Below are 22,420 nucleotides of genomic sequence, written 5' to 3'. Positions count from 1 at the left end.
AAGGCATTTTTAAAAATGGACAGACTTTATTTTCTAGAGCAGCTTTAGACTTATAGAAAAATGCAGCAGGAAGTACAGAGAATTCCCATCGCCCTCTCTCCCTGCTGACAGCGTCCCACATTAACGCGTTACACTTTTACAGCCGATGAGCAGTATTGATATGTTACTGTTAATTAAAGTCCGTAGTTTACATCAGGGCCCCCTCTTGGTGCTGTGGTGTTCAGTGAGTTTGCCTCGTGCACAGTGACCCGTGTCCATCACAACAGTATCATGCAGAGTATTTTCACTGTGCTGAAGATCTGTGCTCTGTTTCTCCCCCGCCCCCCTCGCCCACTCCATCCTGGGCAGCCACGGGTCTGTGTCTTCAGTGTCTCCACAGTTCTGTCTTTTTCCGAGTGTCATCTAGTGGGAATCACACAGTGCGCAGCCTTTTCGGATTGGTTTCTTTCACGTAGTTATAGACCTTTTTAAAGTTCCTTCTGCTCTTTTCATGGCTCGATAGGTCGTTTCGTTTTATTGCTGGATGATTCTCCATCGTCTGGCTTTACCACGGGTGACCTCCTCACAGTTCGGTTGCTTCCAAGTTTCGGCAATTACGAATAAAGCTGCTGTAAACATCACGGGTCAGTTTTTGTGAGGACATAAGTTTTCGTGCGCTTGCTGGATCATATAGTTAGATTATGTTTAACTTCGTTAGAAACCACTGAACTGTCGTCTTGCGATGGCTGCACCATTTTGCATTCCCACCAACGGCGCGTGAGCGTTCCTGTTGCTCCGCGTCCTCGTGGGCACTTGGTGTTGTCAGTGTTCTGGACTTTGGCTCTTCTGTTAGAATGGCCGAACTAATAGGGGTGTGGTGGTATCTCGTTGTTTTACCTTCTGTCTCCCTGATGATGTGACGTGGAGCATTTTTCAGTGCTGATTTGTCATTTGTGTATTGGGCGAGGTATCTGTTCACACTTTTTGCCCATTTTTTTAATTGGGTTGTTTGTTTTCTTATTGTTGAGTTTTGAGAGCTCTTTGTGTTTTTTAGAAACAAGTCCTTTATCAGATGTGTGTTTTGAAAATATTTTCTCCCAGTGTGCGGCTCCTCTTTTTTTTTTTTTCCATTCTCTGTGTCTTTCACAGAACAGTTTTTATTTCAGTAAGGTCCCATTTCTGCATTCTTCCTCTCCTGGATCATGTCTGGTGTCGTATTTAAAAACTTGCTGCCCGCCCAGAGTCACCTAGATTTTCTGCGCTGTCAGCTTCTAGGGGTTTTACAGTTTCACATTTACATTTAGGTCCGTGGCCCCTTTTGAGTTAGTTTTTTGAGGGTTGTGAGGTCTGGGTCTGAATTCACCTTCTGCGTGTGAACATCCAGCTGTTCCGTCTGTTGAACAGACTGTCCTTTCTCCGTTGAATCACCTTTGCCCCTTTGTCAGAAAAATCGGCTGAGTGTCTTTATGCGGGTCTGTTCTGAGCGCTCTATTCTGTTCAGTTGCTGTGTCTCTGTCCCTTCACCACAACCTTACGGTGAGTCTTAAAGTCGAGGGCGTCGGTCCTCCGACCCTGTTCTCCTCCTTCAGTATTTCACGGGCTATTCAGGGTCCTTTTGCTTTCTGTGTAAACTTTAAATCGGTTTGTTGACATCCACAGAGTAAAATGTTTACTTACACTAAGGGAGTAACTTGGTTTGACGTATGCACCCCATGAAGATTTAGCCTTTTACACTTCAGGACATTGTTTCCTGTTCTTCAGAATCAGAGGGTTTGGGGCTTTGGCAGGGGGAGCCGCTAATCTTTATGAACTCCGGGATTGTTTTTTAAGCATTTTTACTGGTCACCTGGATTTAAAAAATTCTCAGTGAATTTTTAAAACAAAATTTCAATTCAATGTCCAGTTTCTAGTGAATTGCCAAAAAACAATTTGCTTGAAAGGAAGTACTATTCGTCCACAAGTTCCCGTGTTTATAACATGGAAAATACCATGGACACCCTACGTGATTCTGCGTTTTCCAAATTTAAAAGTTTCAAGTTTAAAAATTTTAAAGTTCCTTTCATGTAACTTGGTCGATTTTCCAGAGTAGACCTGAGCCAGCGGAGCGGCCCACGACACGGCGCCTTCCCCAGCCGCGGGCGCCTTGCCGCTTCCCTCCCTCCGCCCGGCCCCCCTTCCTCCTACTGACCCTGCCCCGGGGGGCGCGCAGCCCTCCGCCTGGGCCCCCGTCAGCCCCTGCCCAGCCTCCCCTCAGCTGGCCTGCGCCCCCGCGTCTCCTGGACACGGCTCCCTCCTCGCGGGGGAGGGCCGGTCCCTAACCCAGCGCCCAGAGGCACTTCAGGTCACGGCTCTCCCTCGCCCTGCCCGTCTCCTCTCCGCCGCCTGACGAGTGCTCCCGACGGGGCCCGCGCCCACCTACCCGTGTCCTCGCATCCGCCAGGCCCTCGGGGCCTGAGCGCGCTCCACATGGGCAGAAGTGGAGCACGTGCAGGTGGCGGCCCTCCGGCGCCTGTTCGCTGGCAAACAGGCCGGTTTGCGGCCGGTCAGCCGGCCCTCGGACCCAGGACGGCCCCAAGGATCCCCCTCGCGCCACGAACGTGTGTCACGCGCGGCGCGCTGAGCGGCCTTGTCGCCCGTGAGGAAGGACTGCGGAGCGGTCGGCCTGCCCTCCCCCGGCTGGACCTGGGCCGAGGAGGGAGACGCGCTCGGGAAGCGGGCAGGCTTGTCTCCCCTCCTGCCGACGGCGTCTGGAAGCAGAGGTGGGGAAGGGAACATAGTTTCACGTGAGTGGAAAGGTGAAACGGGAGAGGGCGGTGGCCATGCGCCCAGAAAACGGGGGCCTCCCTTCATGCTTGACTGCGTGGAAAACAAGATCGAACACGTTGCGGGGTAAAGAAGCCGTGACCGTGCTGCTCTTGCGGAAAGGAATTCCAGGAACCAAAGCCGGGATCTTAGGAGTGGGACATTCTACACACCAAGTTTCGTTTTTGAGGTCCTGGTCCCCGTGCGACGGCTTCTGTGTGAAACGACCTGAGCCGCAGGGCTGCCCCGCCGGGGTCGGCACCAGGCGTCTGGCCGGAGCTTTGCCGCGCTGCTTAGGACGTGGGAGGACGGAGGGAAGCTGCCTGGGACCCGGGCGCGGGGCCGCTGGCCTCGGGACTCGCGGTGAAGCCTGGGCGCCCCGCCTCCTCGTGAGGGCGTCGGCTCTTTCCCCCTTGAGCCGCCTGCTCTGATGCCGCCGCTGCCGAGACTCGTTTGCCTTTCCGTTCAAACCGCTGTTTGCCGGCCTGGCGCCAGCCCCCTCGTCGTTCAGAAGCAGCCGTGAACCGCGTGCATCACCTGAGGCTCTCGGGCTGCGTCCCAGGCCAGGGACAGAACCTGCCTGGCACAAGTCCCAGCGTCAACCTGCCTGAAAAGCAGGTCCCCAGGACCCCGAACGCGCTCACCCGGGGTCGGGTCCGGACCACCTCACCTCTCGCTGCGAGTCCCCGCCAGCCACACCTGAGAAAGGAGGACAGGGGTCCCCGAGCCTGGAGGAGACGTCGACGGCTGGCTGCATGTGCCAGCCTGGCCAGGCCACGGGGCCCAGAGGGTGGGCATTTCGGAGCGTTTCCGGAAAAGGTGAGCATTCGAGTCAATAGACTGAGTGAAGTAGGCTGGGCTGCATTCAGTCCCCGGAGGCCTGGATGGAACAAAACGGTGGAGGAGGGAGAATTCTCCCTCTTTCTGCTGGGCTGGGGCATCGTCCTCTTTGCCCTTTGACATCAGTGCTCCTGGGTCACTGCTGGCTCACCTGGGCCTCCAGCTTGCAGACAGCAGATGGTGCGACTTCTCGGTCTCCATAATTGCCTGAGCCACTATAGTTTCAGGGATCTGAGACGCCTCCCTTCCAGAGAGGGGATCTGTGCTGGACAAAGCAAAGGACAGGGTCACTCCTACCCGATTCTCACCAGCATCCTCTCCCAGCCCCCGGGAATGTGGTGAAGGCTCCACTCAGGACCCGCCTCCCCCAGGCCTTTCTGGACCCCGTCCCACCCTCCAGGGGGCACTTCTCAGGGCCCCTGGACCCAGGCTTACTGCCCTGCCCCCAGGTCCCCGTGTCTTCGTGCTTCCGTGCGTGTTCATACGTGTTTCCCGGTAGACAGGGCACTCCCAGGATGGGAACCACACAACAGAATGTCCTCTGCTCCTTGACACCCACAGGGCCCATGAGGTCCCCAGATGTAGCTGCTCACTTTGGACAGGGTCTTCGCTGGAAGGACTGAGCACCCGGTATGGTGCCTTGGTCCCCTTTAGATTTGCTGACACTCCTTTGGAGGCACTGCTGAATAAACCAGGGCAGCTGGGCACACAGGGTAGGGTCAGCATGGAGTGTCAGCTCTCAGCCAGCATGATCAGGGTCAGATGCTGGGCCTTCCAGTGTCTGTGTTCAGAGGCTCCTCAAAGGAAGGAGGCCAAGTGGTAGAGAGGGGACCGGGTCAGCCTCCAGGCTCCAGCCCCACCGGCTAACCCCCTTCCCGCTTCCCCTGCCATCCCCAGAGGTGAGCAGGCCTCCTCGCCAGCAGATGGAGAAAGGCAAGAAGGTGCTGCAGCCGGGACCCGGTCTGGCTAACAGTGTGATCAGGACCCACGAGGCGGCCGCCCCCTCTGGCCGTGGGCCTGCAGCCCTCACCTCACACTCCTGGTTGCTTCTCCAAGGTCACCAAGAAGATGGGAACAGGCTTGTAAATCATCACATGTGGCTGCAAGAAGCAGGAATGGGCTGAAATAAGCAAGTTTCCTCCCACTTGTCTGATGATCTCTACTGAGGACATTTAGCAGAAAATGGAAAATCCTGTTTTGTTTGTAAATAATAAGCGGCCACTGAGCAGCTGTGTTTTCTCATCTGGCAGCTAATTAAACCTCACGGTGGAAGCGTGGTTCCAGGCCCTGCCCTGACCAGGGAGATTGTAATTAATTGCTTACGATAAACGTATTGAACTCTTTGGATTCTGAAGGAGGGGGTGGTGTGTGTAGCTGTGTGCCTTCAGTTTGATAACACCGAGATTCAGTTTCAAACATTCATCTGGTTCAGCGTGAGAATCTTATCATTTGAAACAGACTGACAACCTTAATGTTGAAAAACTAGTGTATAACAATAACATGTTCACGGGAAGGTGTCAAAACAAAAACTGTGTCCAAAATGTCAGGGTCATTAAGGAAGTAACCGTACCCGGCTGATACGCTTCCCGGATGGAATTGCCAGCGGTTTGAACAAAAAACCTGTGGCGTATTATTTGGAAGTAAGGGCTGCTTTTTCTTCCAGGCACTTTCTGACTTATGGTTAGGCAAATATGAGAAATACTTAACAACAAATGGGAAAATCTCCCATTTCCTGAACTACGTTTTCATCAGTGACTGAGCACGCCAGCTACGGCTTCCAGCCCTGAACACACTAATAGTTCACCCATGCCGAGAGGGTGCAGCTCTGAGGCCTTCCTGCCAGCGCTCCGCCCTTCTCAAAAAATATCTAATTCCAGAACATTCCACCAAGCTGAGGAGTCCTCCTCATGCCTGCAGGCTGGGGAGGCAGGTCAGATCAGCAGGGGCGTCCGTCCGCACACAGGTGGCCCAGGCTGTGTTGCCTCCTTGGGTTATCCAGGGCACGGGGCCAGGACTGCTGCGGAAAGACCTCGCAGTCGCGCTCCTGGGCTTGTTTCGTTTGGGGTGGGCGCCCCTGGGTGGAGGGGCACAGCGGTGACGCTTGGGCGGCGTGTGGCCTAGTGCCCCCCTGGCCGTACAGCCTCAGGTAGCGAGGCTGTGTTGTGTGGGCAGCATTGCAGGCGGGCCTGCCTTCATTTCAGAAGGAAAAATACAAGCGGAAGCGTCACAGCATTTGTTTCCACGTCCAGATGGTGACAGGGGTAGCTTTTTCACTCAGGAAGTAAGTAGCAATGATAAATGATGGTTTCTGGCAACTTCCTAGAGGTTAGTCATTCAACACCATTAAAAACATTTATCAGCGTGAAGTTGGCTGGGATTTTTATATTGTTGTCTGTGGGCCAGCGAGGCCCCCTCATACCTGTCCTCTCTGTTAGGGTCTGGGGAGGCCCAGGACCAGTGGTTCTGTGCTCTGACGCTGAACAACACTCACACACGACACTAGTGGGGACAGTACGGACCCTTCAGAAAACACTCGGACAGGAGAGTGGAAAGCTGGAGCCCTCTAGACCAGAAGGGAACACGTCATGGAGGGGATGCCCTTGGAGTCTGAAGGGTTTGGGTTCCAGAGGAGGGGGGACGTGCGGTTGCTGTAGTTTGGACTTGGCATGACGGTGGGGTGAACGTGTCAAGAGCATGTAAGGCAGGTAGGGAGGAGAGCTGTGGAGGACCCGCTCAGGCAGCTGAGCGCGGGGGGGCGGGGGGGTGCGGCGCGATGGTGCGTGAGCCCCAGCAGGCCTGGAGCGCACATGGGGACGCGGTCCAGGGCAAGGGCCCAGGACCACAGGGTGACAGCGCCCCCATCAGACTGTGACGGACTCGGCTCCTGGCGTCATGGATTTTCTCTGTTGTTTTCAGGCTTGTTGAGTCACTTCTTCTCTTTATCCCTTCCTTCCTTCCTTCCGGTGTGGGCCCTGACTGCTGACCAGAGGCTGCTCCCCTTGTCTGACGTGTTCTGGGTGCCTCTCCCGTCCCTGCACCCCGCACTCCTCTCCCCCCAGGCCATCCCAGCCGCCCCGTCTCATGTGCTTGGACGGCTGCGCTTCCTTTCCACTCCAGCCAGTGCCGGGTTTTCTCCTTAGAGACGGCCATTTACCTTGGATTATCTCCCCAGCGTTTGGAGACCCTCCCGTGGCCTCCCCAGTGCTGATCTCTGCTTTGATCGCACACTCGGTGTGACTCCAGGTGTGAAGAGTTTGTTGAGGTCGGGGCGCGGCCGTCCCGGCACGGAGCTCTTGGGCGCTTGGAAGAGTGGGTGTCCCCCCCGTGGGCTGTCCCCAGAGGCTGTCCTGCTGGGTCCTGTGCTGGGTCAGGAGGGTTGAGGACGAGTCTCCAGCTGTGACGGGACTTGTCGGTTTCTCCTGCAGCTCTTCTAGGGCGTTTTGCTCGGTTTTCGTTCTGTTGGTTTGCTCCGCCCCGCTGCGGCCCCGCTGGGGCACTTGGGGCTTCCCGGGTGGACCGTCTTGCGTGTGGCCCGTCTGTCCCTCTGCCCGAGGTATACGTTACCTATCAGCGCAGCTTCTGCTTTCCTCTGGTTTATGTCTGAGTGGCTCCTCCGTCCTTTTAACCCGCCTACATTAGGACATTGGATTGGACTTGCAGCTGACCCTGGGCGGGTCCTGTTCTGACGCCCCCGCCCAGGGTGGACATCCAGCCTCCGGGCTCGGCCTTCACCGACCTGCGGGGGCTTCTCCGGCCTGGGGGCTGGGGGGGCTCCTCCCTCCGCCTTTGCTGTCGGATGCGGGTAAAGCGGCGTTTTTCGCTGTTGGACTTGGACTGGGAAGAGATTCCTAAAAGTGCTGTCTCTTCAGGCTGCCCCTTCGTGGTGCTTCGGGTGGAAAGAGCGGTTTTGCTAGGCTTCGGGGTCTGTGCACACTGGCGTCTCAGGCTGCGGCCTTGGAAACAGAAAACCCAGGCACTGGACAGCAAGTGGTCCCTGGGGCCACGGTCCTGGGGCCGCCTTCCGCTCACCACCCTCGGGGTCGTCCTGCGGTTTGTGTGACGTCGGTGAACCCGGAGTAGGGTGGGCAGGTGGGCATTCCCCCCCTCCCTCGGGAGGCAGAAGCCCACCCCGTCTCGTGCGGGGGCCTCGTCCACCTGTGTATGTGGGGAGCCCTGCTGTCCTCTGTCCCCCGAGTCCTGGGTGGACGCACAGGGACGCAGCCCTTGGGCCTCCGTCCGGTGACCGCGCCTGGAGTGCCCACTGCCCTGGGGCCACCCAGCCTGGGGACGCGGGGAAGGGAGCCTGGGGGAATGGGGGGGCTGGAAGGCCAGCGGCTCTGATGGAATCACAGCGCAGGTCCTGAGTCCGGGGAGAGGATGCTCTGGGCGGATGCTCTGGGCTGTGGAGGACCGGATGCTGCCGCTCAGAGCATCCGCCCGCCCCCTCACCCCACCCCAAATCCTTCACACTTGGAATTGCCCAGGATGTTCATGAGGGATATTGGTCTGTAGTTTTCTTTCCTCTTAGTGTGTTTGTCTGGCTTTGTCAGGGTTATGCAGTCCTCATAGAATGAGGTGGAAGGGTTCCCTCCTCTTGAATTTTGGGAGAAGTTTGAGAAGGATTGGGTATTAGTTCTTCGTTAAATGTTTAGTAGAATTCACCAGTGAACACATCAAGTCCAGGGCTTTTCCTTGTGGGAAGAAATTGGACTACTGGTATAATCTCCTTACTAGTTATAGGACTATTCAGATTTTCCATCTCTTCATAATTTAGTCTGGGTAGGTTTGGTGTTTCTAGGAATTTGTCCATTTCATCTAGGTTTTCCAATTTGTTGGTGTGCAGTTGTAATACTCTCTTAAAATCCTTTTTTTTTTTCCCTGTAGAAATGGTTGTAATGCCCCACAGTCGTTTCTGATTTTAATAATTTGAATCTTCTTTTTTCCTAGTTCACCTAGCTAAGGGTTTGTCAATTTCGTTAAGCTTTTTGAAGAACAAATTTTTTGTTGTATTGATTTTTCTCTATTGTTTTTCTGTTCTCTATTTCATTTATCTCTGCTCCAATCTTTATTATTTCCTTCCTTCTGCTAGCTTTGGGTTTATTTTGTCCTTATTCTTCTAGTTCCTAGTTGTAAAATTAGGTTGTAGATTTGAGATCTCTTGGTTTTTAATGCAAGCATATAACTATAAATTTTCCCCTTAGCACTGCCTTTGCTGTGACCCTTAAGTTTTGGTATGTTGTGTTTTCATTTTTATTCATCTCTAAGTATTTTCTAATTTCCCATGTAATTTCTTCTTTGATCCATTTCTTGTTTAAAACTGTGCTGTTTAGGTACACATTTTTGTGAATTTTTCAGTTTTCTTTATGTTACTGATTTCTAACTTCATCCTCTTGTTATCAGAGAAGATAATTTCTGTGATATCTGTCTTATTCAATCTACTGAGAAGTAATTTGTGGCCTAGTATATGGTCTACCCTGGAAAAAGTCCCGTGTGTACTTGAATAGACTCTCTATGCTGTTGGGTGGAGTGCTCTGTGTGTGTCTGTTAGATCTCATTGGTTTATTGTGTTATGTCCTCTAGTTCCTTACTTCTGTCCAGTCATTGTATCCACTTTTAGGAGTGGGGTACTGAAGTCCAACTACTCCTAAGAACTGTCTCTTTCTCCCTTGAATTCTGTCAGCTTTTGCTTCATGTATATGTAAATATATTTTTTACATGGTTGATTTACAAAATTATATTAGTTTCAGGTATACAACATAGTGATTCAAAATTTTTATAGGTTGTACTCCATTTAAAGTTATTATAAAATACCGGATATTTTCCCTGTGTTTTACAATATATCCTTGTAGTTTATTTCATGCATAGTCATTTGCGCCTCTTAATCCCCTCTCCCATCTTGCCCCTCTTCCTCCTCACTGGTAACGACTATTTTGTTCTCTACTCTGTAAGTCTGTTTCTGTTTTGTTATATACATTAGTTTGTTTCATTCTTTAGATTCCACATAAAGTGAGAACATACAGTATTTGTCTTTCTCTGTCTGACTTATTTCACTAAGCATAATATTCTCTACATCCATTCATGTGGTTGCAAATGGCAAATTTTCATTCTTTTTGTGGCTGAGTAATATTCCATTGAATATATATACCACATCTTGTTTATCCATTCATCTGTTGATGGACACTTAGGTTGCTTCCATATTGTGACTATTGTAAATAATGCTGCAATGAACATTGGGATGCACGTATCTTTTCAAGTTAATATTTTTGTTTTCTTCGGATATATGCCTGGGAGTTGAATTGCTGGATCACATGGTAGTTCTATTTTTAGTTTATTGAGGAAAATCCATAGTGTTTTGCTCAGTGGCTGCACCAATATACATTCCCACCAACAGTGAACACTGGTTCCCTTTTCTCCACATCCTCACCAACATTTGTTACTTGCGATTTTTTTGATGATAGCCATTCTGACAAGTGTGAGGTGCTCTCTTATCGTGGTTTTGATTTGCATTTCTCTGATGATAAGTGATGTTGAGCATCTATTCACGTGCCTGTTGGCCATCGGTATGTCTTCTTTGGAAAAGTGCCTATGCAGGTCTGATGCCCATTTTTTAAAAGGTTGTTTGTTTTTTATTGAGTTGTGTGAGCTGTTTATATATTTTGGATATTAACCCCTTATCAATCATATCATTTGCAAATATTTTCTCCTGTTCAGTCGGCTCGCTTTTTATTTTGTCAATGGTTTTCTTTGCGGTGCAAAACCCTTGTAGTTTAATGGTGTCCCATTTCTTTGTTTTTGCTTTTCTTTCCTTTGCCTTAGGGGACAGATCCAAAAAATTATTGCTACAATTTATGTCAAGGAGTGTTCTACCTATGTTTTCTTCCAAGATTTTTATGGTTTCTGGTCTTACATCTGGGTCTTTAATCCATTTTGAGTTTATTTTTTTATATAGTGTGAGAAAATGTTCTACTTTCGTTCTTTTACACGTGTAGCTGTCCAGGTTTCCCAGCACTGCTTACTGAAGAGACTGTCTTTTCCCCATTGTGTATTCTTGCCTCCTTTGTTATAGATAAATTGACCATAAGCATATGGGTTTATTTCTGAGCTTTTTATTCTGTTTCACTGCTCTATGTGTCTGTTTTTGTGCCCCTACCACACTGTTTTGATGACTGTAGGTTATAATAGTCTGAAGTCAGGAGCCTGATTCCTCCAGCTCTGTTCTTCCTCAAGATTGTTTTGGCTGTTCAGGGTCTTTTGTGTTTATATATACACACACACACACACACACACACACACACACACACACACACAAATACACATACATACATATGTATTTGGCTGCACCAGGTCTTAGTTGCGGCACATGGGATCTTTAGTTGCAGCACGTGGGATCTTCAGTCGTGGCAGGCAGGATCTTAGTTGCAGCATGCATGTGGGATCTAGTTCCCTGACCAGGGATCAAACCCAGGCCCCCTGCATTGGGAGTGCAGAGTCTTGCCCACTGGACCACCGGGGAAGTCCCTCCATATATAGTTGTAAATTATTTGTTCTAGTTCTGTGAAAAGTCTCATGGGTATTTTGGTAGGGACTGCATTAAATCCGCAGATTGCCTTGAGCAGTGTGGTCATTTTAATAATACTGATCTAATCCAGAGCACAGTACATCTTTCCTTCTCTTTGTGTCATCTTCAGTTTCTTTCATTAGTGTCTTCTAATTTTCTAAGCACGGGTCTTTTACCTCCTTAGTTAGATCTATTCCTATGTATTCTTTTTTCATATGCTTATAAATGGGACTGTTTGCTTAACTTCTCTTTCCGATAGTTCATTGTTAGTGTACAGACCTGCAACAGACTTCTGTCTATTAACTGTATCCTACACCTTCACTGAATTAGTTGATGAGCTCTAGTAGTCTTTTGGTGGCATCTGTAGGATTTTCTATGTATAGTATCATGTCATCTGTAAGTAGTGACAGTTTTATTTCTTCTCCAATTTGGATTCCTTTTCTTCCTTTTTCTGGTCTGATTGATGTGGGCAGGACATCCAGTACTGTGCTGAATATAAGCGGTGAGAATTGGCGATGGTGTCTTGCACCTAATCTTAGTGAAAATGCTTTGAGCTTTTCACCGTTGAGTAAGATGTTAGCGGTGGGCTTATCCTATATGACCTTGCTTATGTTGAGGTAGGTTCTCTTTACACCCACTGTAGAGAGTTTTTATCATAAATGGCTGTTGAATTTTGTCAAAAGCTTTTTCTGCATCTATTGAGACGATCATATGATTTTTATTCTTCAATTTGTGAAAGTGGTATATCACACTGATTGATTTGTGGGTGTTGAACCATCCTATGTACCCCATTTAATCATGGTGTAGGATCCTTTTAATACATTGTTGGATTTGGTTTGCTAATAATTTGTTGAGAATTTTTGTGTCTATGTTCATCAGTGATATTGGCCTATAAATTTCTTTTTTGTTTGATAGCTCTGTCTGGTTTTGATTTTGGTATCAGGGTGATGCTGCCCTTATAGGACAAATTTGAAAGTGTTCCTTCCTCTGCAATTTTTTGGAACAGTTTGAGAATGATAGGTGTTAACTCTTCTCTAAAGGTTTGGTAGAATTCACCTGTGAAGCCATCTGGTCCTGGACTTTTGTTTGAATTAGTAATCAAAAAACCTCCAACAATTCCATTACTGGTAATTGGTCTGTTCATATTTTCTGTTTCTTCCTGGTTCAGTCTTTGCAGATTGTACACTTCTAGGAATTTGTCCATTTATTCTTGGCTGTCCATTTTCTTTGCATACAGCTGTTCATAGTAATCTCTTTATGATCCTTTGTTTTTCTCTGGTGTCAGTTGTAACTTTTTCATTTCTGATATCATTGATTTGGGTCCTCTCTTTTTCCTGATGAGTCTTGCTGAAGGTTTTACCAATTTTGTTTATCTTTTCAGAGAAGCAGCTCCTAGTTTGATTGATCTTTTCTATTTTTTTAAGTCTCTATTTCGCTTATTTCTTCTGATCTTTATTATTTCTTCTACTAACTTTGGGTCTTGTTTGTTCTTTTTCTAGTTCCTTTAGATGTACGGTTAGGCTGTTTGTTTGAGATTTTTCTTGTTTCCTGAGGTAGGCTTGTATCACTGTAAACTTCCCTCTTAGACCTGTGTGCCATGTCCCATAGATTTTGGGTCATTGTGTTTCGTTTCCATTTATCTCCAGATATGTTTAATTTCTTCTTGGATTTTTTGCAGTGACCCATTGGTTGTTTAGTGTTGTTTAGCCTCCACGTGGTTTTGTTTTTTGCACTTTTTTTCTTGTAGTTGATTTTCTCGTCTCACAGCATCGTGGTTGGAAAAGATGCTTGATATGATTTCTTAAACTTACCGAGACTTCTTTGTGGCCCAGCATGTGATCTACCCTGAAGAATGTTCCACGTGCACTTGAAAAGAATGTATATTCTGATGCTTTTGGATGGAATATATATATAAAAGTCCATCTGGTCTAATGTGTCATTTAAGACCAGTTTCCTTATTGATTTTGTCTGGATGATCTGTTTGTTGATGGTAGTGGGATGTTCAAGTCCCTCACTATTATTGTGCTACTGTCAATTTCTCCCTTTATATCTGTTAATATTTGCTTTATGTATTGAGGTGCTGCTCTGTTGGGTACATATATATCTACAGTTGTTATATCTTTTCCTTGGGTGATCCCTTGATCAATATGTAAAGTCCTTTGTTACTTGTTACAGTCTTCGTTTTAAAGTCTGTTTTGTCTGATGTAAGTATTGTTACCCTGGCTTTATTTTCATTTCCATTTGCATGGAATAACTTTTGTCCATCCCCTGACTTTCAATCTGTGTGTCTCTTTAGATCTGAAGTGAGTCTCTTGTAGGCAGCATATACATGGCTCTTGTTTTTGTATCCATATACAGCCATTCTGTATCTTCTGATTGGAGCATTTAGTCCATTTACATTGAGAGTAATTATTGATAGGTACATACTTATTGCCATTTTAGTTGTTTGTTTTGTAGTCCTTTTTTGATACTTTCTTCTTTTGTTCTCGTCTTGTGATTTGATGACTATCTTTAGTGTTATGTTTAGAAACTTCTCTCTTTTGTGTGTATCTATTATAGATTTTTGGTTTGTTGTTACCATGAGGGATGGTAAGTTGCTGATCTCGTAATTTCAAACACATGTAAACAACCCTGCATTTTTACTCCCCTCCCCTCACAATTAACTGTTTTGATATTATATTTTACATTTTGTTTTGTTTTTGTAGCCCTTAACTACTTATTGCAGATATAGGTGATTTACTACTTTTGTCTTGTAACCTTCTTACTACCTTTGTACATGGTAGGTTTGCTACCTTTACTGTATACTTGCTTTTACTGATGAGCTTTTTCCTTTCATAGTTTCCATGTTTCCAGTTGTGGCCTTTTCTTCTTTGCTTGAAGAAGTCCCTTGAACATTTTTTTTTTTTTTTTTTTTTTTTTTTTGCGGTACGCAGGCCTCTCACTGTTGTGGCCTCTCCCGTTGCGGAGCACAGGCTCCAGACACGCAGGCCCAGCGGCCATGACTCACGGGCCCAGCTGCTCCGTGGCATGTGGGATCTTCCCGGACCGGGGCACGAACCCACGCCCCCCTGCATCAGCAGGCGGACTCTTGACCACTGCGCCACCAAGGAGGCCCCCCCCTTTAACATTTCTTGTAAGGCTGGTTTCATGGTGCTGAACTCTTTTAGCTTTTGCTTAGCTGTAAACCTTTTGACCTCTCCATCAGATCTGAACGAGAGCCTTGCCAAACAGAGTATTCTTGGTTGTAGGTTTTTGCCTTTCATCACCTTAAATATATGGTGCCACTCCCTTCTGGTTTGCAGAGTTTCTGCTGAAAACTCAGTTGTTAGCCTTACTGGAGTTCCCTTGTATGTAACTTGTTGCTTTTCCCTTGCTGCAGTTAATATTCTCTCTTTATCTTAATTTCTGCCATTTTAATTACAATGTATCTTGGTGTGGTCCTATTTGCATTGATCCTGCTTAGGACTCTCTACCTCCTGGACCTGGACGTCTGTTTCCTTTCCTAGGTTACGGAAGTTTTCAGCTAGTATGTCTTCAAATATGTTCTCTGCCCCTTTCTCTCTCTCTCCTCTTTCTGGGAACCCCTATAATGAGAAAGCTAGTATACTTGATGTTGTCCCAGAGGTCTCTTAAACTGTCCTCATTTCTTTTCATTCATTTTTCTGTTCAGCTTCAGTGGTTTCCACTACTCTATCTTCCAGCTAGCTGATCCATTCTTCTGCATCATTTAATCTGCTATTGATTCCTTCTAGTGTATTTTTCATTTTAGATATCGTATTCTTTGTCTCTGGTCCTTCTGTTTTTTTTACTCTTTGTTAAAAACTTCTAACTTTTTACTCTGCTCATCCATTCTTATATCAAGTTCTTTGATTATCTTTATGATCATTACCTTGATCTATTTATTGGGTAGATTGCTTATCTCCACTTCTCTTAGTTCTTCGGGGTTTTTTCATTTGGAACATGTTCCTCTGTTGCCTCATTTTACCTGTTTTGCTGTTTTTATTTCTGCGTGTCTCATACGTTGGTTGCATTTCCTGATCTTAGAGAAGTAGTCTTTTTTAGGAGATGTCCTATGTTCCCTGCGGCACACTGCCCTCTAGTCACCAGAGCTGTTTGCTCTAGGGCTATATGAGGGCTGCGCTGGTCCTTCTGTTGTGGCAGGATGACTATTGTGGGCAGTCTGGTAGGTGCAGCTGGCCCCGTCTGGTTGTTTGCCAGGCCCTGCCTTGTGCGGAGGCTGCTGGCCTCTGGTTGGCAGGACAAGGTCACAAGGTGGCTGGCTGCAGAACCCAGGGTGGTCCCAGATCTGGTGCTCACCGTTGGGCAGAGCCGGGTTCTGGCACAGATGGCTGCGGAACCGGGGTTCCTGGATCTAGTGTTGGCCTGTTGGTGGGTGGGTCCTGCTCCTGACATGGCTGGCTGTGGGTTCTACAGTATCCCAAGGCTGGTGCTGGCCCACTGTATCCCTGGGCAGCTAGCTGAGGATTCTAAGGTTATCTCAGAGCTGGTCTGGCTTTCTGGTGGGTGATTCTGGGGACTGGGGGGTCCATGGGCTAGTTCCAGCTCACTGCTTGGTGAAGCCAGGTCCCGAGGCCTCTGGCTGAAGGGTCCTTGGGGTCCTACAGCTGGTGTCGTCCCACTGGTGGGCGGGGCTGAGTCCTGGGGTGTCCTGATACTGTTGCCAGCCTGCTGACATGTCGCCTGACACCTGAAAAGGCAAGCGGCAGGGATCCTCGGGCCAGCGACCACCCACTGGTGGGTGAAGCTTGGTCCTGGAGTCTCTGGCTGCAGTGGTCCTGGGGCTGGTGTCTGCCTGCTTCTGGTCAGGGCTGGGGGCCCAGGGGGTTCTGGGGCTGGTACTTACCCACTGGTAGGCAGAGCTGGGTCCTGCAGTCTCTGGCTGTGGATCTAGTCTCTAGTCTCTGGCTAGATCCAAGACCCCCTCTGGCAAGGCCGTGGGGGTCTTGCATCTAGTTCCAGGGTGTGGTGCCAGGGCCTAGGCTCTCTGGTGGGCGGGGCTGTCGGCAGGAGTGGCTGGGGGCTGGGGGGGGTCTTAAGGCAGCCTGCCTGCTGGTGGGGGTGGGGCTGTGTCCCTGCCTGGCTAGTCGCTTATCCTGAGGCCTCCCAGTACTGGTGCCTGCAGGCTGCTGGGCGGGGCAGGGCTGGGTCCTGAAGCTGATAAGCTATAGGGAGAATTCAAAAACAGCACTTTCCATCACGGGTGTCCATGTGGTAGGATGAGTTCCCCAAGGTGGCTGCCACCAGCGTCTGTGTCCCCAGGGTGAGCTGCAGATGCCTCCTGCCACTCCAGGGGGCGCTCTGAGATCAGCAGGTGGGTGTGACCCAGCCTCCTTTCAAATTACTGCTCCTGTCCTGTGTCCTGGAGCATGTAAGATTATACTGAGTCTAGTATTTTTTTTTGATACATCTTTATTGGAGTATAATTGCGTCACAGTGGTGTGGACATTCTGTTGTACACCAAAGCAAATCAGCCATATGCATACACATGTCCCCATATCCCCTCCCTCTGGAGCCTCCCTCCCACCCTCCCTACCCCACCCCTCTAGGTGGTCACAAAGCACCGAGCTGATTTCCCTGTGCTATGCGGCTGCTTCCCACTAGCTATCTACCTTACGTTTGGTAGTGTATAGATGTCCATGCCACTCTCTCACTTCCTCCCAGCTTACCCTTCCCCCTCCCCGTGTCCTCAAGTCCATTTTCTACGTCTACATCCTTATTCCTGCCCTGCAGCTAGGTTCATCAGTACCATTTTTTTCTTTTTCTTTTAGATTCCATATATATGCGTTACCATACGGTATTTGTTTTTCTCTTTCTGACTTACTTCACTCTGTATGACAGACTCTGAGTCCATCCACCTCACTACAAATAACTCAGTTTCGTTGCTTTTTATGGCTGAGTAACATTCCATTGTATATATGTGCCACATCTTCTTCGTCCATTCATCTGTCGATGGACACTTAGGTTGCTTCCATGTCCTGGCTATTGTAAACAGTACTTCAATGAACATTGTGGTACATGACCCTTTTGAATTATGGTTTTCTCAGGGTATATGCCCAGTAGTGGGATTGCTGGGTCATATGGTAGTTCTATTCTTAGTTTTCTAAGGAACCTCCATACTGTTCTCTATAGTGGCTGTATCAATTTACATTCCCACCAACAGTGCAGGAGGGTTCCCTTTTCTCCACACCCTCTCCAGCATTTGTTGTTTGAAGACTTTTTGATGATGGTCATTCTGACTGGTGTGAGGTGATACCTCATAGCGGTTTTGATTTGCATTCCTCTAATGATTAGTAATGTTGAGCACCCTTTCATGTGTTTGTTGGCAATCTGTATATCTTCCTTGGAGAAATGTTTATTTAGGTCTTCTGCCTGTTTTTGGATTGGGTTGTTTGTTTTTTTGATATTGAGCTGCATGAGCTGCTTGTATATTTTAGAGATTAATCCTTTGTCAGTTGCTTCATTTGCAAATATTTTCTCCCATTCTGAGGGTTGTCTTTTCGTCTTGTTTAATGTTTCCCTTGCTGTGCAAAAGCTTTTAAGTTTCATTAAGTCCCATTTGTTTGTTTTTATTTCCGTTACTCTAGGAGGTGGGTCAAAAAAAATCTTGCTGTGGTTTATGTCAAAGAGTGTTTTTCCTATGTTCTCCTGTAAGAGTTTTATAGTGTCTGGTCTGACATTTAAGTCTTTAATCCATTTGGAGTTTATTTTTGTGTATGGTGTTAGTGAGTGTTCTAATTTCATTCTTTTACATGTAGCTGTCCAGCTTTCCCAGCACCACTTATTGAAGAGGCGGTCTTTTCTCCATTGTGTATTCTTGCCTCCTTTATCAAAGATAAGGTGACCATATGTGCATGGGTTTATCTCTGGGCTTTCTATACTGTTCCATTGATCTATAGTTCTGTTTTTGTGCCAGTACCATACTGTCTTGATTACGGTAGCTTTGTGGCATAGCTTGAAGTCGGGGAGCCTGATTGCTCCAACTCCATTTTTCTTTCTCAAGATTGCTTTGGCTGTTTGGGGTCTTTTGTGTTTCCATACAAACTGTAAAATTTTTTGTTCTAATTCAATGGTGAAGAATGCCATTGGTAGTTTGATAGTGATTGAACTGAATCTGTAGATTGCTTTGGGTTGTACAGTCGTTTTCACAATATTGATTCTTCCAATCCAAGAACATGGTATATTTCTCCATCTGTTTATGTCATCTTTGATTTCTTTCATCGGTGTTTTATAGTCTTCTGAGTACAAGTCTTCTACCTCCTTAGGCAGGTTTATTCCTAAGTATTTTATTCTTTTTGTTGCAATAGTAGATGGGATTGTTTCCTTAATTTCTCTTTCTGATTTTTCGTTGTTGGTGTATAGGTATGCCAGAGATTTCTGTGCGTTAATTTTGTATCCTGCAACCTTACCAAATTCACTGATTGATTAATTCTAGTAGTTTTCTGGTGGCATCTTTAGGATTTTCTATGTATAGTATCATGGCATCTGCAAACAGTGAGAGTTTTACTTCTTCTTTTCCAATTTGCATTCCTTTTATTTTTCTTCTCTGATTGCCATGGAATAAGAGTAGCAAGAGTGGACATCCTTATTCCTGATCTTAGTGGAAATGCTTTCAGTTTTTCACCATTGAGTATGATGCTTGAATGGGTTTGTCATATATGGCCTTTATTATGTTGAGGTAGGTTCCCTCCATGCCCGTTTTCTGGAGAGTTTTTAATCATAAATCGGTGTTGAATTTTGTTGAAAGCTTTTTCTGCATCTATTTCAATGATCATATGGTGCATCTCATTGATCGACTTGCGTATATTGAAGAATCCTTGCATCCCTGGGATAAATCCCACTTGATCGTGGTGTATGATCCTTTTAATGTGCTGTTGGATTCTGTTTGCTAGTATTTGGTTGAGGATTTTTGCATCTATGTTCATCAGTGATATTGGTCTATAATTTTTTTGTGGTATCTTTTTCTGGTTTTGGTATCAGGGTGATGGTGGTTTCGTAGAATGAATTTGGGAGTGTTTTTCCCTCTGCAATTTTTTGGAAGAGTTTGAGAAGGATTGGTGTTAGCTCTTCTCTAAATATTTGAGAGAATTTGCCTGTGAAGCTGTCTGGTCCTGGACTTTTGTTTGTTGGAAGATTTTTAATTACGGTTTCAATTTCATTACTTGTGATAGGTCTGTTTATATTTTCTAATTCTTCCTTGTTCAGTCTTGGAATATTGTACCTTTCTAAGAATTTGTCCATTTCTTCCAGGTTGTCCATTTTATTGGCATATAGTTGTTTGTAGTACTCTCTTATTATCCTTTGTATTTCTGCAGTGTCAGTTGTGATTTCTCCTTTTTCATTTCTAATTTTATTGATTTGCATCCTCTCCCTTTTTTCTTGATGAGTCTGGCTAAGGGTTTATCAATTTTGTTCATCTTCTCAAAGAACCAGCTTTTAGTTTTATTGATCTTTGTTATTGTTTTCTTCATTTCTATTTCATTTATTTCTGCTCTGATCTTTATGATTACTTTGCTTCTACTGATTTTGGGTTATCTTTGTTCTTCTTTCTCTAGTTGTTCTAAGTGTAGGGTTAGATTGTTTATTTGAGATTTTTCTTGTTTGTTGAGGTGAGACTGAATTGCTGTAAACTTCCCTCTTAGAACTGCTTTTGCTGTGTCCCATAGGTTTTGGGTCGTCATGTTTTCGTTGTCATTTGTTTCTATGTATTTTTTAATTTCTTCTTTGATTTCTTCAATCATCTCTTGGTTATTTAGTAGCTCACTGATTAGCCTCCACGTACTTGTGTTTATTTACAGTTTTTTTTCCCTGTATGTGATTTTCAATCTCATAGCATTGTGGTCAGAAAAGATGCTTGATATGACTTCAATTTTCTTAAATTTTCTGAGGCTTGATTTGTGACCCAAGATGGGATCTGTCCTGGAGAATGTTCCGTGTGCACTTGAAAAGAAAGTGTATTCTGCCACTTTTGGGTGGAATGTTCTATAAATAATCAGTTAAGTCCATCTCATCTATTGTGTCATTTAAAGCTTGTGTTTCCTTATCTATTTCATTTTGGATGATCTGTCCATTGGTGTAAGTGGGGTGTTAAAGTCCCCTACTATTATTGTGTTACTGTCGATTTCTCCTTTCATGGTTGTTAGCATTTGCCTTATGTATTGAGGTGCTCCTATGTTGGATGCATAAACATTTATAATTGTTATATCTTCTTGGATTGATCCTTTGATCATTATGTAGCGTCCCTCCTTATCTCTTAGAACAGTTTTTATTTTAAAGTCTATTTTATCTGATACGAGTATTGCTACTCAACTTCTTTTGATTTCCATTTGTATGGAATATCTTTTTTCCATCCCTTCACTTTCAGTCTGTATATGTCCGCAGGTCTGAAATGGGTGTCTTGTATACAGCATATATATGGGTCTTGTTTTTGTAGCCATTCAGCCAGTCTGTGTCTTTTGGTTGGGGCATTTAATCCATTTACATTCAAGGTTATTATCGATAGGTATGTTCCTATTACCATTCTTTTAATTGTTTTGGGTTTGTTTTTGTGGGTATTTTTCTTCTCTTGTGTTTCCCACCTAGAGAAGTTTCTTTAGCATTTGTTGTAAAGCTGGTTTGGTGGTGCTGAATCCTCTTCGCTTTTGCTTGTTTGAAAAGTTTTTGATTTCTCCATCTAATCTGAATGAGATCCTCGCTGGGTAGAGTAATCTTGGTTGTAGGTTTTACTCCTTCATCACTTTAAGTATATCCTGCCACTCCCTTCTGGCCTGCAGAGTTTCTGCTAAAAAATCAGCTGATAACCTTATGGGGATTCCTTTGTATGTTATTTTTTGTTTTTCCCTTGCTGCTTTTAATATTTTTTCTTTGAATTTAATTTTTGTTAGTTTGATTAGTATGTGTCTTGGTGTGTTTTTCCTAGGGTTTATCCTGTATGGGAGACTCTGTGCTTTCTGGACTTGGGTGATTATTTCCTTTCCCATGTTAGGGAAGTTTTCAACTATAATCTCTTCACATATTTTCTCAGACCCTTTCTTTTTCTCTTCTTCTGGGACCCCTGTAATTCAAATGTTGGTGTGTTTAATGTTGTCCCAGGGGTCTCTGAGACTGTCCTCAATTCTTCTCATTCTTTTTTCTTTATTCTGCTCCTCGGCAGTTATTTCCACCATTTTATCTTCCAGGTCACTTATTTGTTCTTCTGCCTCAGTTATTCTGTTATTGATTCCTTCTAGTGTATTCTTCATTTCAGTTATAGTGTTGCTCATCTCTGTTTGCTCTTTAGTTCTTCTAGATCTTTGTTAAACATTTCTTGTATTTTCTCAATCTGTGCCTCCATTCTATTTCCGAGATTCCGGATCATCTTTATTATCATTACTCTGAATTCTTTTTCAGGTAGACTGCCTATTTCCTCTTCATTTATTTGGTCTTGTAGGTTTTTACCTTGCTCCTTCATCTGGAAATATTTTTTTGCTGTCCCATGTTTTTTGTTGTTGTTGTTGTTTTTATGAGTGGGATTGTGTTCCTTTCTTACTGGTTGTTTGGCCTGAGGCTTCCAACACTGGAGTTTGTAGGCTGTTGGGTAGAGCTGGGTCTTGGTGCTGAGATGAGGAACTCTGAGACCTCACTCCGATGAATATTCCCTGGGGTCTGAGGTTCTCTGTTAGTCCAGTGGTTCAGACTTGGAGCTCCCACTGCAGGAGCTTCGGCCCGACCCCCAGCTCAAGAACCAAGAGCCTGCAAGCCATGTGGGGTGGCAGAACAAAAAAAGAGGACGATAACAAAGCCCAAAATAGAATTAGACTAGGAACCTAACAGATGTGTTAGAAATCATATGAGTAAAAATATCGATGGATCAACAACCAGAGGGTACAGCAGTACCACAATAGTAAAAAAAAAAGAGGAGGAAAGAAGGGGGGAAAAGGCCCCGGCTGTGGAGGGCGGGGCCTAAGCAAGAGCGAGGTTTGGGTGGTGGGCGGGGCCTATGCTTAGGACCCACAGGGCTGGAAAAGGCCCTGGGGGCTGTGCAGGGTGGGGCTTAGGCTCAACGGAACAGAAGGGGCCAAGGCGTGCCCCTCACTCCTGGTCTCAGAGGGCGGGGGACTTCACCTTGGAGCACAGCAAGCTTCCCGGGCTTGAGTGGGCAGGGCAAACACCCTCCCCTCCTCTCCTGCTCCTCCCACAGGGCCCCTCCCACCTGCCTCTCCTGTTCTCCTCTCGGCCTCCTTC

General features: G+C 46.2%; 2 protein-coding genes across 7 annotated transcripts in view; one reads left to right on the top strand and one right to left on the bottom strand.

Annotated features, from left to right (window-relative positions):
* Positions 1–22,420, top strand: part of PARD6G (par-6 family cell polarity regulator gamma) — a 107,375-nt gene that overhangs the window by 80,017 nt on the left and 4,938 nt on the right. The window lies entirely within an intron of this gene.
* The window catches only part of ADNP2 (ADNP homeobox 2), an 80,612-nt gene continuing 59,250 nt past the window's right edge, over positions 1,059–22,420 (bottom strand). The window contains exons 9-10 of one of the 4 annotated variants that reach the window (XR_012325494.1): positions 4,652–4,721; positions 1,059–3,886 (exon numbers count right to left, since the gene is read on the bottom strand). The gene's annotated coding sequence lies outside the window, so the exon portion shown is untranslated. The remainder of the gene's footprint in view (positions 3,887–4,651; positions 4,722–22,420) is intronic. The other 3 variants (XR_012325496.1, XR_012325497.1, XR_012325498.1) reach the window with 3 other exon arrangements.

Source organism: Tursiops truncatus, chromosome 13 (assembly GCF_011762595.2).
Source record: "Tursiops truncatus isolate mTurTru1 chromosome 13, mTurTru1.mat.Y, whole genome shotgun sequence".
In the NCBI taxonomy this organism is placed as follows: Eukaryota; Metazoa; Chordata; class Mammalia; order Artiodactyla; family Delphinidae; genus Tursiops; species Tursiops truncatus.
The sequence above is the reverse complement of the archived record's forward strand: the minus strand, read 5'-3'. Positions and strand labels throughout refer to the sequence as shown.